The sequence below is a fragment of the Equus przewalskii genome, chromosome 9 (genome assembly GCF_037783145.1).
Source record: "Equus przewalskii isolate Varuska chromosome 9, EquPr2, whole genome shotgun sequence".
Classification (NCBI taxonomy): Eukaryota; Metazoa; Chordata; class Mammalia; order Perissodactyla; family Equidae; genus Equus; species Equus przewalskii.
Window position 1 is genome coordinate 5706894 of NC_091839.1, and position 14318 is coordinate 5721211.

The 14318-nt window shown below is 37.7% G+C and overlaps 1 long non-coding RNA gene across 2 annotated transcripts; it reads left to right on the forward strand.

Moving 5' to 3' along the window:
* The first annotated feature begins 8181 nt into the window (after positions 1-8181).
* Positions 8182-13838, forward strand: LOC139073455 (uncharacterized). Of its 2 annotated transcripts, none has more exons than XR_011522211.1 (3): positions 8182-8290; positions 8848-8927; positions 12094-13838. It is a non-coding gene; the product is annotated as an uncharacterized lncRNA (long non-coding RNA). The 2 variants fall into 2 exon arrangements; XR_011522210.1 differs by having other exon boundaries at positions 8182-8341; positions 12094-13612.
* The last annotated feature ends 480 nt before the right edge of the window (positions 13839-14318 follow it).

The following is a 14318-nucleotide window of genomic DNA, read 5'->3' on the forward strand; positions in this document are numbered from 1 at the left end:
CTATTTTTAATTCTTGTATAGAATTTAAAAGCGAAAGAATAAAAAACCCATATATGTATGTTAAGGGGTACACGATAAATAAAGATGCAATTTGTGACGTCAATAATATAAAGGGGGAGAGCTCTTGTATGCAATTGAAGTTAAATTGTTAACAGTTTAAAAATAGACTGTTATAAATTTAAGATGTTTTATGTAATCCCCATGGTAACCACAAAGAAAATATCTATAGGATTTACACAGAAGGAAATGATGGGGAGACGTCATCATCCTGGTGGCATGAGAGGATCCTTTTGCCTCTCCCCTTCAATTTACAGCAAATAAAACATCCATAACTTAACAAAGGCTACATTGCACAGCACACCAGGATGCCGGAAAGATCCACACACTGATACATACAAAGGTGGGTGAAGTGGAGCACATAGAGGAGACTACTCAGGAGAACAGCAGAGGTAGAACCCAGCATCCTGGATGCTGGCCATGGCACCTGAGCCAGCTGTCCCCAGCCCCAGAGGACTCTGTGGGCAGCAGCAGAGATAGTGTGTGACTCCAGCCAGCAAGTTGCAGTGGCACCTGTGGCCATGGGAAACAGAACAGTAGCGGAGGCAGAACCCTGTGATCCCAGGCCCACAGGCCTCTCAGCTTAGAGCCTGGTAGCAGCAGCAGTGTGCCCAAACTCCAACATCCCAACCACAGTGATGCCTACGACCACAGGGTAACAGGCAAGAGCTGAGATGATACCGCAATACCAGGCTCCCTCCACCCTTCCCCCCAACACAGAAGGGGTTTCCCACGGGGCTGAGGCATCACTCATCCCTGTGTCCCTGGTGGCAAAGCCAGTGACCACAGTAACACCAGCAACAGCAAGGCACCAGTGACCCCCAGAAGTGCAGTGACAACAAGAGTATCGATAACACACAAAATAGAGGCTGCGGAGGACGGAACAAGCCAATCCTCAAATACAGTCAGTGGCAGCTCAGGTAAGAGATACCAAAAACTAGCACTACAGTACTACCTACTGAAAAACAAAAGAAAGGCTTCTAATCTCCAAGTAGTTGAAAAGTTTGAATCAAAACAAAGTGATACCTAAATAAAAAGCATTTTTGCCACAACAAATGCATCAGCAGAGGTATAACTCAGCAAGCATCACCAAAAGCCATGATACTATGGCACTCCATAAAGAAAAAAATTCTCTAGAACCCAAGCTTAGAGTCATGGAAGATTGTAATCCTAACTGACAAAGAACTCAAAATAGCTGTCATGAAAAGCTCAGCAGGCTACAAGAAAACACAGAAAGGCAGTTCAATGAGCTCAGGAATAAAATAAATGAAAAGAAGAAATTCTTTATCAAAGAGATTGAAACTCTCTAAAAGAACCCAAAAGAAATTCTGGAGCTGAAGAGCTCAATAAATGAGATGAAGAATGCATTAAAAATCATTGGAAACAGAGTAGATCATATGGACAAGAGAATTAGTGAGCTTGAAGATAGAAACCTAGAAAGGAGGCAGGTAGAAGAGGAGAAAGAACTAAGACTTTAAAAAAAGCAGGAATTCTATGAGACTCATCTGACCGTATTAGGAAGGGCAACATAAGGCTAATGGACATCCCAGAAGGGGAAGAGAGAGAGAAGGGAGCAGAGAGCTTACATGGAAACGATAGCTGAGAACTTCCCAAACCTGGAGAAGGAACTGGATCTACAAATCCATGAAACTAATAGAACACCTAATTATCTCAACTCACAAAGACCTTCTCCAAGATGCATAATAATAAAACTGTCAAAAATCAATGACAGAAAAGAATACTAAAGGCAGTCAGGGAGAAAAAGAAAATAATCTACTGGGGAATCCCCATTAGGTTATCAGCAGATTTCTCAGCAGGAACCCTACAGGCCAAGAGAGAGTAGAAAGATATATTCAAAATATTGAAAGATAAAAACTATCAGCCAAAAAGACTCTACCCAGCAAAGTTGTCTTTCAGATGTGAAGGAGTAATAAAGCCTTTCTCAGACAAATAAAAGCTGGGAGAGCTTGTTGCTACTACACCTGCTTTGCAAGAAATGTTGAAAGGAGCCCTCCTACTGGAAATGAAAAGGCAAAGGTATACAAAGCTTTGAACAAGGTGATAAATAGACAGACCGAATCAGAAAGTTGCAAATCTGTATCAGAATAGGACGGTATATACTTAATTATAACATAAAGTCTAAAAGGAAGGGAAGCATTAATAAATAACTATAACCATGCCAACTTGGTAACAAACTCACAATACATAAAGGGACAATTTGTGACAACAAAAACATAGAAAGGAAAGAGGAAAAGGACAGAATCTGCATAGGCTAATGGAGATAAGATGCTATCGGTATAAGAAGGACTATCTCATCTATGAGACCTTTTATACAAACCACATGGTAACCACAAAACAAAAATTCAGGACAGAGTCACAACACATAAAAAGAAAGAGGAAACTGAGAAACACATCACAGAAAGCCACCAAAATGGCAGACAGAAACACAAGGAAAAAGAAACAATAGAAATATAAGAGCAAGCAGAAAACAAAAGATAAAATGGTGGTATTAAGCCCTCAAATATCAATAATCATCCTAAATGTAAATGGATTGAACTCACCAAGCAAAAGACACGGTGAGGCCGGATGGATTAAAAAACAAGACCCAACAATGTACTGCCTCCAGGAAAGACATCTCAGCTCTAAAGACATACATAGGGTCAGAGTGAAAGGATGGAAGATGATACTCCAAGCTAATGGCAAGCAAAAGAAAACCCTACTTATATCAGACAAAATAGACTTCAAGCCAAAAAAGACAAGAGACAAAGATGGACATTATATAATGATAAAAGGGACGGTCCATCAAGAAGACATAACATTTATTAATACATACACATAACATAGGAGCACCAAAGTACATAAAGCAATTATTAACAGACCTAAAGGGAGAAATTGACAGCAATACAATAACATTGGGGGACATCAACACGCCCCTTATGTCAATGGATAGGTCATCCAGACAGGAAGTCAACAAGGAAACATTGTCCTTAACTGAAACATTAGACCAGTTGGACTTAATAGATGTATAGAGAACATTCCATCCAAAAGTAGCACAACACACGTTCTTCTCAAGGGCACATGGAACATTCCCAAAGATAGACCATATGCTGGGAAACGAAACAAGACTCAACAAATTTAAGAAGACTGAAACAATATCAAGCATCTTTTCTGACCACAATGGTGTGAAACTAGAAGTCAACTACAAGAAGAAAACTGGAAAAGGCACAAATACGTGGAGACTAAACAACATGCTACCGAACGACTATGGGATCAACGGGGAAATAAAAAAATACCTAGAGACAAGTGAAAATGAAAACACAACATGCCAAAATCCATGAGAGGCAGTGAAAGTGATACTAAGAGGGAAATTTATAACAATACAGGCCTATCTCCAGAAAGAAGAAAAATGTCAAATAAACAACCTAACGTTACACCTAAAGAAACTAGAAAAAGAACAAATGAAGCCCAAAATCAGTAGAAGGAAGGAAATAATAAAAATCAGAATGGAAAGAAATAAAATAGACACTAAAAAGTCAACAGAAAGGATCAAAGAGACTAAGAGCTTGTTCTTTGAAAAGATAGACCAAATTCACTCTAGGTAGACTCATTAAGAAAAAAATAAAGAAGGCTCAAATAAAATCAGAAATGAAAGAGCAGAAATTACAATGAATACCACAGAAATACAAAGGATTATAAGAGAATACTATGAAAAACTATATGCCAACAAATTGGATAACCTAGAAGAAAGGGATAAATTCTTAGAATCACACAACCTCCCAAAACTGAATCAAGAAGAAAAAGAGAATCTGAATAGACTGATCACTTGTAAAGAGATTGAAACAGTGATCAAAAATCTCCCCAAAAAACAAAAGTCCAGGACCAGACTGCTTCTCTGGTGAAATACTGAAAAAAGATCTAATACCTATCCTTCTCAAATTCTTTCAAAAACTGAAGAGGAGGGGATGCTTCCTAACTCATTTTATGAGGCCAATATTATCCTGATCCCCAAACCAGATAAGGATGACAGAAAATTACAGGCCAATATCACTGACGAACATAGATGTAAAAATCCTCAACAAAATATTAGCACATCAAATACAACAATATATTAAAAAGCTCACTCTCCACGATCAAATGGGACTTATTCTAGGGATGCAAGGATAGTTCAACATCTGCAAATCAATCAACGTGCTATACCACATCAACAAAATGAAGAATAAAAATCACACGATCATCTTAATAGATGCAGAGAAAGCATTTGAGAAGATACAGCATCCATTTATGATAAAAACTCTCAATAAAATGGGTATAGAAGAAAATTACCTCAACATAATAAAGGCCATATATGACAAACCCACAGCTAACATCATACTCAGTGGTGAAAAACTGAAAGCTATCCCTCTAAGAACAGGAACAAGACAAGAATGCCCACTCTTACCACTCTTATTCAACATATTGGAAGTTCTAGCCAGAGCAATTAAGCAAGAAAAAGAAACAAAGTTATCCAAATTGGAAAGGAAGAAGTAAAACTGTCACTATTGGGGCCTGCCTGGTGGTGCAGTAAAGTTCACACATTCTCCCTTGGTGGCCTGGGGTTTGCTGTTTCAGATCCCAGGTGTGGACCTACACACCGCTTGTCAAGCCATGCTGTGCCAGGCGTCCCACATGTAAAGTAGAGGAAGATGGGCATGGATGTTAGCTCAGGGCCAGTCTTCCTCAGCAATAAAGAGGAGGATTGGCAGCAGATGTTAGGTCAGGGCTAGTCTTCCTCAAAACAAAACAAAATTGTCATTATTTGCAGATGACAAGATTTTATATAAAGAAAATCCTAAATAATCCACCAAAAAACTATTAGAAATAATAAATACAGTAAAGTTTCAGGGTACAAAAACAACATACAAAAATCAGTTGCATTTCTATACACTAACAACAAACTAGCAGGAAAAAAAAATCAAGAATACAATCCCACTTATAATTGCAACAAAAAGAATAAAATACGTAGGAATAAACTTAACTGATGGTGAAACCTGTACTGAAAACCATGAGGCTTTCTTGAAAGAAATTGGAGAAGACACACAGAAATGAAAAGATATTCTGTGCTTATGGATTGGAAGAATTAACATAGTTAATATGTCCATATTACCTAAAGCAATCTACAGATTTAATGCAATCTCTATCAAAATCCCAATGACATTTTTCATGGAAATGGAACAAAGAATCCTAAAATTTATATGGAACAAAAAACACTGAATAGCCAAAGCAATCCTGAGAAAAAAAGGACAAAGCTGGAGGTATCATACTCTCCGATTTCAAAATATAATACAAAGCTATAATAATCAAAACAACATGGTACTGGTATAAAAATAGACATGCAGATCAATGGAATAGAATTGAAAGCTCAGAAATAAACCCACACATCTACGGACAGCTAATTTTCAACAAAGGAGCCAAGAACACACATGGAGAAAGGAAAGTCTCTAGAATAAATGGTGTTGGGAAAACGGGACAGCCACACACAAAAGAATGAAAGTAGACCACTACCTTATACCATTCACAAAAGTTAACTCAAAATGGATTAAAGACTTGAATGTAAGACTTGAAACCATAAAATTCCTAGAAGAGGAGAGAGGCAGTATGCTCTTTGACATCAGTCTAGCAGTGTCTTTTGGAATATGTATCCTCAGGCAAGGGAAACAAAAGAAAAAATAAACAAATGGGAGTATATCAAACTAAAAAGCTTTTTCACAGCAAAGGAAACCATCAACAAAATGAAAAGACAACCTACTGATTGGGAGAAGATATTTGCAAATCATATATCCAATAAGGGGTTAATATCCAAAATATATAAGGAACTCATACAACTCAACAACAAAAATACAAACAACCAGATTTAAAAATGGGCAGAGGATCTAAACAGATATTTTCCCAAAGAAGATATACAGATGGCCCACAGGCACATGAAAAGATGTTCAACATCACTAATTATTAGGTAAATGGAAATCAAAACCCACAATGAGACATCACCTCACACGTGTCAGAATTGGTATTATTAAAAAGATAGTAAATAATGAGTGTTGGAGAGGATGTGGAGAAAAGGGAATCTTTGTACCCTGCCAGTGGGAATGTAAATTAGTACAGCCAGTATGGAAAACAGTATGGAGATTTCTGAAAAGGTTAAAAATAGAACTACCATATGATCCAGCACATTCCAGTGGAATACACTTCTCGGTGTTTATCCAAAACACATGAAAACACTAATTCAAAATGATATATGCACCCCTATGTTCATTGCAGCATTATTCACAATAGCCAAGCCTTTGAAGCAACCTAAGTGCCCATCTGATAGATAAATGGATAAAGAAGATATGGTATATATATATATACACACACACAAACACACATATATACACACACACACATATATATTTACACACAATGGAATACTACTCAGCCATTAAAAAAGATAAAATCTTGCCATTTGTGACAACATGGATGGATCTTGAGGGTATTATGCCAAGTGAAATAAGTCAGACAAAGACAGACAAATACTGTATGATTTTACTCATGTGTGGAAGACAACAACAGCACTTCTAAATATACAAAGCAAACATCGACAGAATTGAAGGGACATATAGACAGCAAAACAACAACAGTAGGAGACTTCAATACCTCACTTTCACTATTGCACAGAACAACCAGAGAGAAGATCTCCATGCTATAAACTGCAATGAGTTTCAGAATCGCTTTGACATTATCCACAAAATAATTTGCTAGGATTTTAATGTTATTGATTTTTAGTTTGAATCCATTATGATTAGAAAAGGTACTTTGTATGATTTCAATCTTCTTAAATTTGCTAAGCCTTGTTTTATAGCCTAACATGTGGTTTACCCTGGAGAATGTTCCATGTACACTTGAGACTATTGTCTCAAGACTTGAGAATATATTCTGCTGTTGTTAGGCGGAGTGTTCTGTGTATGTCTGCTAGCTCCAACCGATCTATAGTGCTGTTCAAGTCCTCTATTTCCTTGTACACCTGAAACTAACATAATGTTATATGTTAATTATACCTTAATAAGAAAAAAACCTCTATTAACACTATATAAAAGTTCTTTAAAATAACAGCTGCCTTTGAAATAAATATGTGCCAAAGTGTCCCCCTCCAAAACAATTTACTATAAAGCTGTATCATAAGAGTGATATTCATGAAAGAATAGACAGATCAATGAAACAAAATAGACAGCCCTGAAATAGACTCACACAAATTTAGTCAGCTGATCTTTGACAAAGGATCAAAGCCAATTCGATCGGTAAAAGAATAGGATTTTCAACAAATGGTGGTGGTACGACATGCAAAAAAAGGAATCTAGACATAGACCTTACAACTGCCACAAAAATTAATTCAAAATGGATCACAGATTTAAATGTAAAATGAAAAACTATAAAACTTCCAGAAGATAAAACAAGAGAAAATCAAGATGGACCCTGGGTTTGGTGAAAAGTTTTTACATAGAACACAAAGGCATGAGCCATGAAAGAAAAAAGTTGAGAAGTTGGACTTCATTAAAATTAAAAACTTCTGCTCTGACCTGGCATCCTAGCCATCTTACCGCTTCCATCAGCACCTCAGGTTGGTTGAGACTGAAGCCAGCCTCTTGGGCAGCCCTCAGAGGAGCCAGAACTTTGGATGCAAGTTCTACTCTTTTCTTTCCATCCCAAGGAAGAGGCAGGAATTGGGAGGTTTCCTCCTGATTGCATCACACGGAGCTCAGTAGAGGGAGGGGGGAGGGCGAGCAAAATGCCGCGAACTTTCCTATCTTTTTCTTTTCCCTTTTTTTTGGATGCCTTTTTTTGGGTTCCCTTCACTTTTCTGTTGCAGGTTCTTGACTGGTCTCTGGGGTTCTCACAGTGGTATTCTGATTCATGTACTGTTGTTAACTCAGCGTCTCCATGGGTGAGTGAGTTCCCAGAGCTTCCTCTCTGCCGTCTTGCCGATGTTACTCCCTCATTTTCTGCAATATTGATACCGATCTTGATATCAGTTTCCCTACGTTAAACCTAGCATATATGGGGTTAAAATCAAAACGCTCATTCCCTGCTTACTCTCTGTTTTCCTTGCTCCAGAATCCACTATCCTCCATGGAGACAGACACCGCCAAGGACAAGCACCTGGATTCATTATCTCCTCCCCACAAAGAGATACAGGCTGGTGGGAAAGCTGCTGACCAGCAAGGTCACGGGCTCCCTCCTCTCTGCAAGCAGTCTCAAGGCCAAAGACAGGCTGGTGGGAAAGCTCCAACAAGCAAGGCCATATGATCCCCCTCCCCCACCTAAAGCCCCAAATAAAAACCCTTCCTTTTAGCTTTTCAGGGAGTTTGGGATTTCGGTATTAGCTGCTCTCTCTTCTTGCTCAGTGCTGTGCAATAATAAAATTCCTACTTTCTTCCACTACCCCCGGTGTCAGAGATTGGCTTGCTGTGCAATAGGTGAGCGAACTCACTTCAGGTTCAATATCAATTTGGTGACCCAGATGCGACAATGTCCCAAGTGGATGTCTCAGCTGTGGCACACCGGCCTCTGGCTAAAGGCCTCTCTTGGAAGCTGTCCTGCAGCTGCCTGAGCCCCTTGTCTCAGGGACAGCCCCAAGCAACTGGCTGCTTATCAGACGTCATTGGCCCATGGCGCTTTTTCTTTGGTGGTGGAAGAAGCTAGTTTCAGGGCTTAGCAAGACATCTCCTGTAAGTAGCTGGTAGTTTTTGTCTTTGTCCTTATGTTAACCTTTTCCAACAGGACCGGCCAGAAATAATGGGTACCCGGCAGCCCTCTGGGCTCCATTTGTTTTGAAGTCATGATGCCCTGTCCAGATTTTGGTAAGTCCCCTGGTGTGCACACCAAGGTCCCTTGTCCTTGCTCATTTGGGAAGACCTGCATAGCATATCTTCATTTGTTGGGCGCCCCCGAGTGTAGGACACGGACTAAGCTGGGACTGGAAGCACTTAGGTCTTTGGTTTTGGTTTTGGTCTTTGTTTTGGCTTCCATTTGTGGCCAATGGTTTTTGGGAAAGTGTGCTCGTTTGGTATTTGTTGTCTGTCTGTTTGTCTTTCCTTTTAAAAGAGTTAACATAGGAGGTGCTGCATCTAGTCCACCTAAGAGCCCCTTGGGAAAAACTCTGGCTGATGGTCGACCTATAGTTATAAGCCAATGTCTAAAGAGGGATGATTTTCTTTTGTAAAACCCGAGGCCACAATATTCTTTAGACTCTGGAGAAAAAAAAATGGCCAAACAATGGATCCTTAAGTTGTGAAACTTTTTAGAGCATTCTTAAGATAAACAGCTGTTTTATTGATACCTATGAAAAGAGCAAATTAAGAGGAAACTATAATGACTAGTCTTAAGAACTTAAACAAACTTGGGGTCTCAGCTTCTCGTAGTCTTACAGATGCTAATAAAAATGTTAAGTTAACAAAGAGAAATCAGAAAGGAAAGAGTCACAGGACTCATGCCAATGATATCATTGAGATGAGTCCTATGACTCATTGGGATAAAAATTGGGATAAAAATCTTTAGTTAGTTATTAAAAGAAAAATGGGATAAATGGAACAGATATAAATAAAGTTAAAAGAAGGGTTTTAATAAAACACTGCCTAAGGTTGGATGGGCTAAAGGGACCCCCCTATTGGCTCTCCAACATTAAAGGGCATCAGACAAACCTGTTCTATTTACCCCAGTTTGAAAAATTTAAAAGGTCAGGAGGCAGAAATCAGAGTGAGAAACCTGACCAACAAGTGTTTGGGGCAACAGTTAGGCTACTAAGTTTAATAAGACTATAAAAATTAAAGTGTTTAAGCTAATATCATATGAAGAGATTATGTCAACTTTGCCTGGATGTTTGCTTTGGGAATAAATGTTACGTCCAACTGGGAATGCTTCCCCTACACAATATTGTAATACCAAAATTTGTTAATGGAATTCTAATGTAAGTTCTAATTAACAGTATAAGAGTTAGTAAAACTAAGATAAAGTTTTGTAAAAATTGATATACTTAAATGGGCCAATTTCAGTTCACCCAAACTGATGTATGCAAGTGGAAAATCCAGCTGCAACAATGGGGAGCCTGTTTTAATCTTTTGAGGCTTCTAAATAAAATCAGAAATACTTTACTGCCTCTTTAAGAAAAAATAAACATGCCAGCAGCTGAACCCAAATCTGCTGCTTTTGTCTACTCTCTTGCTGAGCTTCCCAGCAAGCTTCGCTTCGCTTCAACTCCCCCAAAATTCCTGATCTAAAATTGAATAAGTGAGAATAAGTAAACTTTTGAGATAATTTGGAATTGTCATGGCCATTCTGGAAACCTGTTTCAGAAGAGGACTCAAAATCTCTCAGAATGGAATGCAGTCTTTAATGAATATGCAAAAACTTCTAAGGGACAAAGTTATTTAACATGATATAAAATGATCTTTGATGAATGAAAGCCTGTTTAAGTTTGCTGGTTTGATTTAAAATAGACATGTCCTCCAAGTTATCAGCATTGGCTATGATGCAGACATACAGCCTGGATTTACTGGTCAAATGAGCTCATGTCATCTCTGCTACAAAATTTATTAGCAAAACTAATAACTCAGTATCATAGCTAATTTTGTTTGATGTTTCATAAGATTTTTGTAGACAATCTAAATATAATTGTTAAGAAGAGGTAAACTAAATAAATGTAAAAAGATAAAAGTTTTTGGAAAAACTTTAACAATAATTATATGTATAATTATATGTATAATAATTATATTATGATGTATGTACTTGAAACAACTGAAGATGATAGTTAACTGCTGTAATGTCACATAAAGTTTTTAAGAGTAATTTAAACATAATTGCTAAAACTGGGTAAGAGTTTTAAGTACAATAATTATGTTTTATAGTCTGTACACTTAAAAAGACAGCTTCCAAAATCTTTTTGGACACAAACTTTATAGCTCTATCAAGGTAAGTTAAATAATAACAGTTTATTGGGTATCTAGGTCATTTCCATATAAGATAAAATATTAAAGGTTAACTACTAAGCATATATTTGTTTGCATTTGGTTTCTTATATCAAAGAAACTAAAAAGTGCTTAGGTTTATTGATAAACATGTTTTATGTATGCTGAGGAATTTTCTATAAGAAAACATGTATTTCTAAAAGGTCTGTATACAAAGAAAGTAAAATATATGTTTTCAGTAAAAATATATAAAGAATGGAAATATTTTTGTTTCTTGAGTTGAGAAAGATAAATTTGTCCTAAAGTACTGGGGCAAATTCTGAATGTGAAAAAAGTAACCAAAGGTTTGTAAAAGTAAAGCCCCAAAGAGTTTTATGTATGGTCAAGTTGGCTAAGATTAAAGTAAATCCAATTAAGTAAATAAATTTATATGTCAAAAGTAAACTGGTACAAAATTAAAACTTGGTTTCCTCTTTCTTAAAAGATAATTTTCCCAAACTTTTAATCTGCTTTTGATAAAAAGATTATAAAAAGGCCTTTTTTGACTATTTTAACTCTGTTTCCCCTTGACTGATCTGTTGTCACTTTGGGTAGAAACCTGAACACGGTTTCGCGATGAGCTTTGTTTCCCATCTGAACAAATGTTTTAAAGCTTTTAATATGTGTGACAAGCTTCCCCCTACACACAAATACTCAAGTCCTGAACAAAAACTTTCCTTTGACCTGGAAGAGGAGTGAGAGTTTCTCTGGGGATTTTCAGAGGGCCCCTGGGACTTCTCGGAAGATTTGCTCTCTTCCTATAAGAAAAAATGCTGAACTAATTCCCCTTATTTGGCATATTAGATTACATGGGAAGCATTGTCAAATAAAGTAATGATAAACTTTCTTAAATGGCATTATGTAAATGAGTGTTATTGATATAAGTATTTTAAAAATTATCTAAAATTCTGATCTGTTCTGATTGTCAGCCATAATTCTGGTTATTATCTTGAAGTATTATGTGTCACAAGAATGGTCAAGTGTCTTTGTCAATTACCATTTTTGAATGTTTTGTTATTTGCAGACAGTGGCTGTTTTACTTTGATGTTTGTGCAAATATGTTTCATCTTCAGAGAAATTCATGGAAAGGACTCCGGTGCTTACTCTAGAATACAGGTTCTGATACACGTTCAGATTGTAAAACTAAACTGGGTAGAAATTACAGAACTCCAGCAGAGAAACTGATCGCCTCACAAACTGCTGACACAGACTAAGATCAAGATCCAGAAACACAGGACTGAATAAACCAATAGGGATGATTATCATTTTTATGGCTTTTTCATTGAGATATTGCTGATTTTTGGTGTTTTGTCCTTTTCCAGTTTTAAGAAAACCTTTTTCTCTGTTCTCTTAAGGAACTATGATTTATAGCAACTGTAAACAAAGTTAAAATATTCATCTTTGTCTCCCTATCCGAGCCCTCCAAAACGTAAAAACTCCTGATGAGTAAGTATTCTTATACTCATGGCAATATGGTTGTTTGCTTAAGTCCAATAAAAATCTGTTCTTCTGATAACAGGACACAATTGGAAACACTGGTTATACCACCAAGACTTTGACTGGAACATCATATCTGAAAAAACATACAGGCTTGGATATAATAAAACAGCTTTTGAGGAATGAAGGTTGACATTCTGGAATAAAGCCACTTGGAAATATTGGCCTGGTACCTTGCTTATGGGTTCAGTGACCTGGTAAGGTTGAGCAAAGAATGTCACTCCCTCTGGCAGGCACAAGGAACCTCAATATTTTGGGAACCTCATGAAGAGAGGGATTCACCCAAATCTGTAGGTACTGCAGGCAGAATCTGACGACAGGTCCTTTGCTTGGCTTTCCTTGAGAGGCCTTTAAAGTTCAACCTGAGATTCCTTATGAGGTTCCAGCAAAGCAGATTTAAAAGAGCCTATATGATCAATTACTATTCTTGCTGTACTTATGTAAATAATTATGCGAAATTTATTAAAACTAGACTTATTTTGCAAACCAGCTAGTCTTAATTTGGCTATTTCTAGTGAAAGAGAGGATGATTTTAGAGAGAAAGATTATGTTTCAATAGACTACAATACACATTTGTGGATATTGGATTTTGGTTTTGTCAATTGTCGTTAAGATTTTTATTACATCTGTTAACTGGACTGGATCCTGAATTCTTTTAGTCTCCTGAAGTACCTGGCTACAAATCTCCAAACTAACATTTTCAGGATTTTTTTCCCATCATTTTCATTTGGAGTCATTGAAAACTAAATCTGCCCTTTTTCCTAAAGCCTTGCAAACTGAAGCTGGAGATCCTATTACAAACTTAAGAGAGATTCATGTCTACTGCCGCGTAAGCCACTCAAAAAGCTACCTGAGTGCCCAATGACACCATCAGAGACATTTCAAACTGCAAAAGATGCTTTGACCCTGACTTCTAGGAATCTTGATTGGCTGTGTCCTGGGCTCAGAAACTGGCTTATAATTTGCTCCAACCATTAACCTTGTTTTTCTCTTTTTGTTTCTCTAGAAAAACTTCTTATTAAATACCTGATTACTTACTTACCTGATACAGGCCTAACTTTGGGAGCCCGCCTGCATCACCGCCTTATTAAAAGACTGGTTCAGTGAGATGGAACAACCTATGCCCCGTTTCAGCAGGAAGTAGCTAGATCGGTTGCTACCCCAAATCCCTCAAGATTGAGGGATGGACATAAAGCAGGAGGGGGAATTGATGCAGACCTTGATATCAGTTTCCCTACATTAAACCCAGCATATATGGGGTTAAAACCAAAACACTCGTTCCTTGCTTTCTCCCTGGCTTCCTCGCTCCAGAATCCACTATCATCCATGGAGACAGATGCCACCAAGGACAAGCACCTGGTTTCATTATCTCCTCCCCACAAAGAGATACAGGCTGGTGGGAAAGCTCCAACCAGCAAGGCCCTATGCTCCCCCTCCCCTACCTAAAACCCCAAATAAAAACCCTTCCTTTTAGCTTTTTGGGGAGTTTGGGATTTCAGCCTTAGCTGCCCTCTCTACTTGCTCAGTGCTGTGCAATAATAACATTCCTACTTTCTTCCACCACACCCAGTGTCAGAGATTGGCTTGCTGCGCAACGGGTGAGTGAACTCACTTCAGGTTCGATATCAATATGGATAAGCTGGGAACTTTCCAAATCTTCGAGTTCTGATACATTTTGCTTGACAATTCCTTCTTTAATTGATCCCACTCCTGTACTATTTTATTATAACCAGCAAGGAGAAACACAGCTGT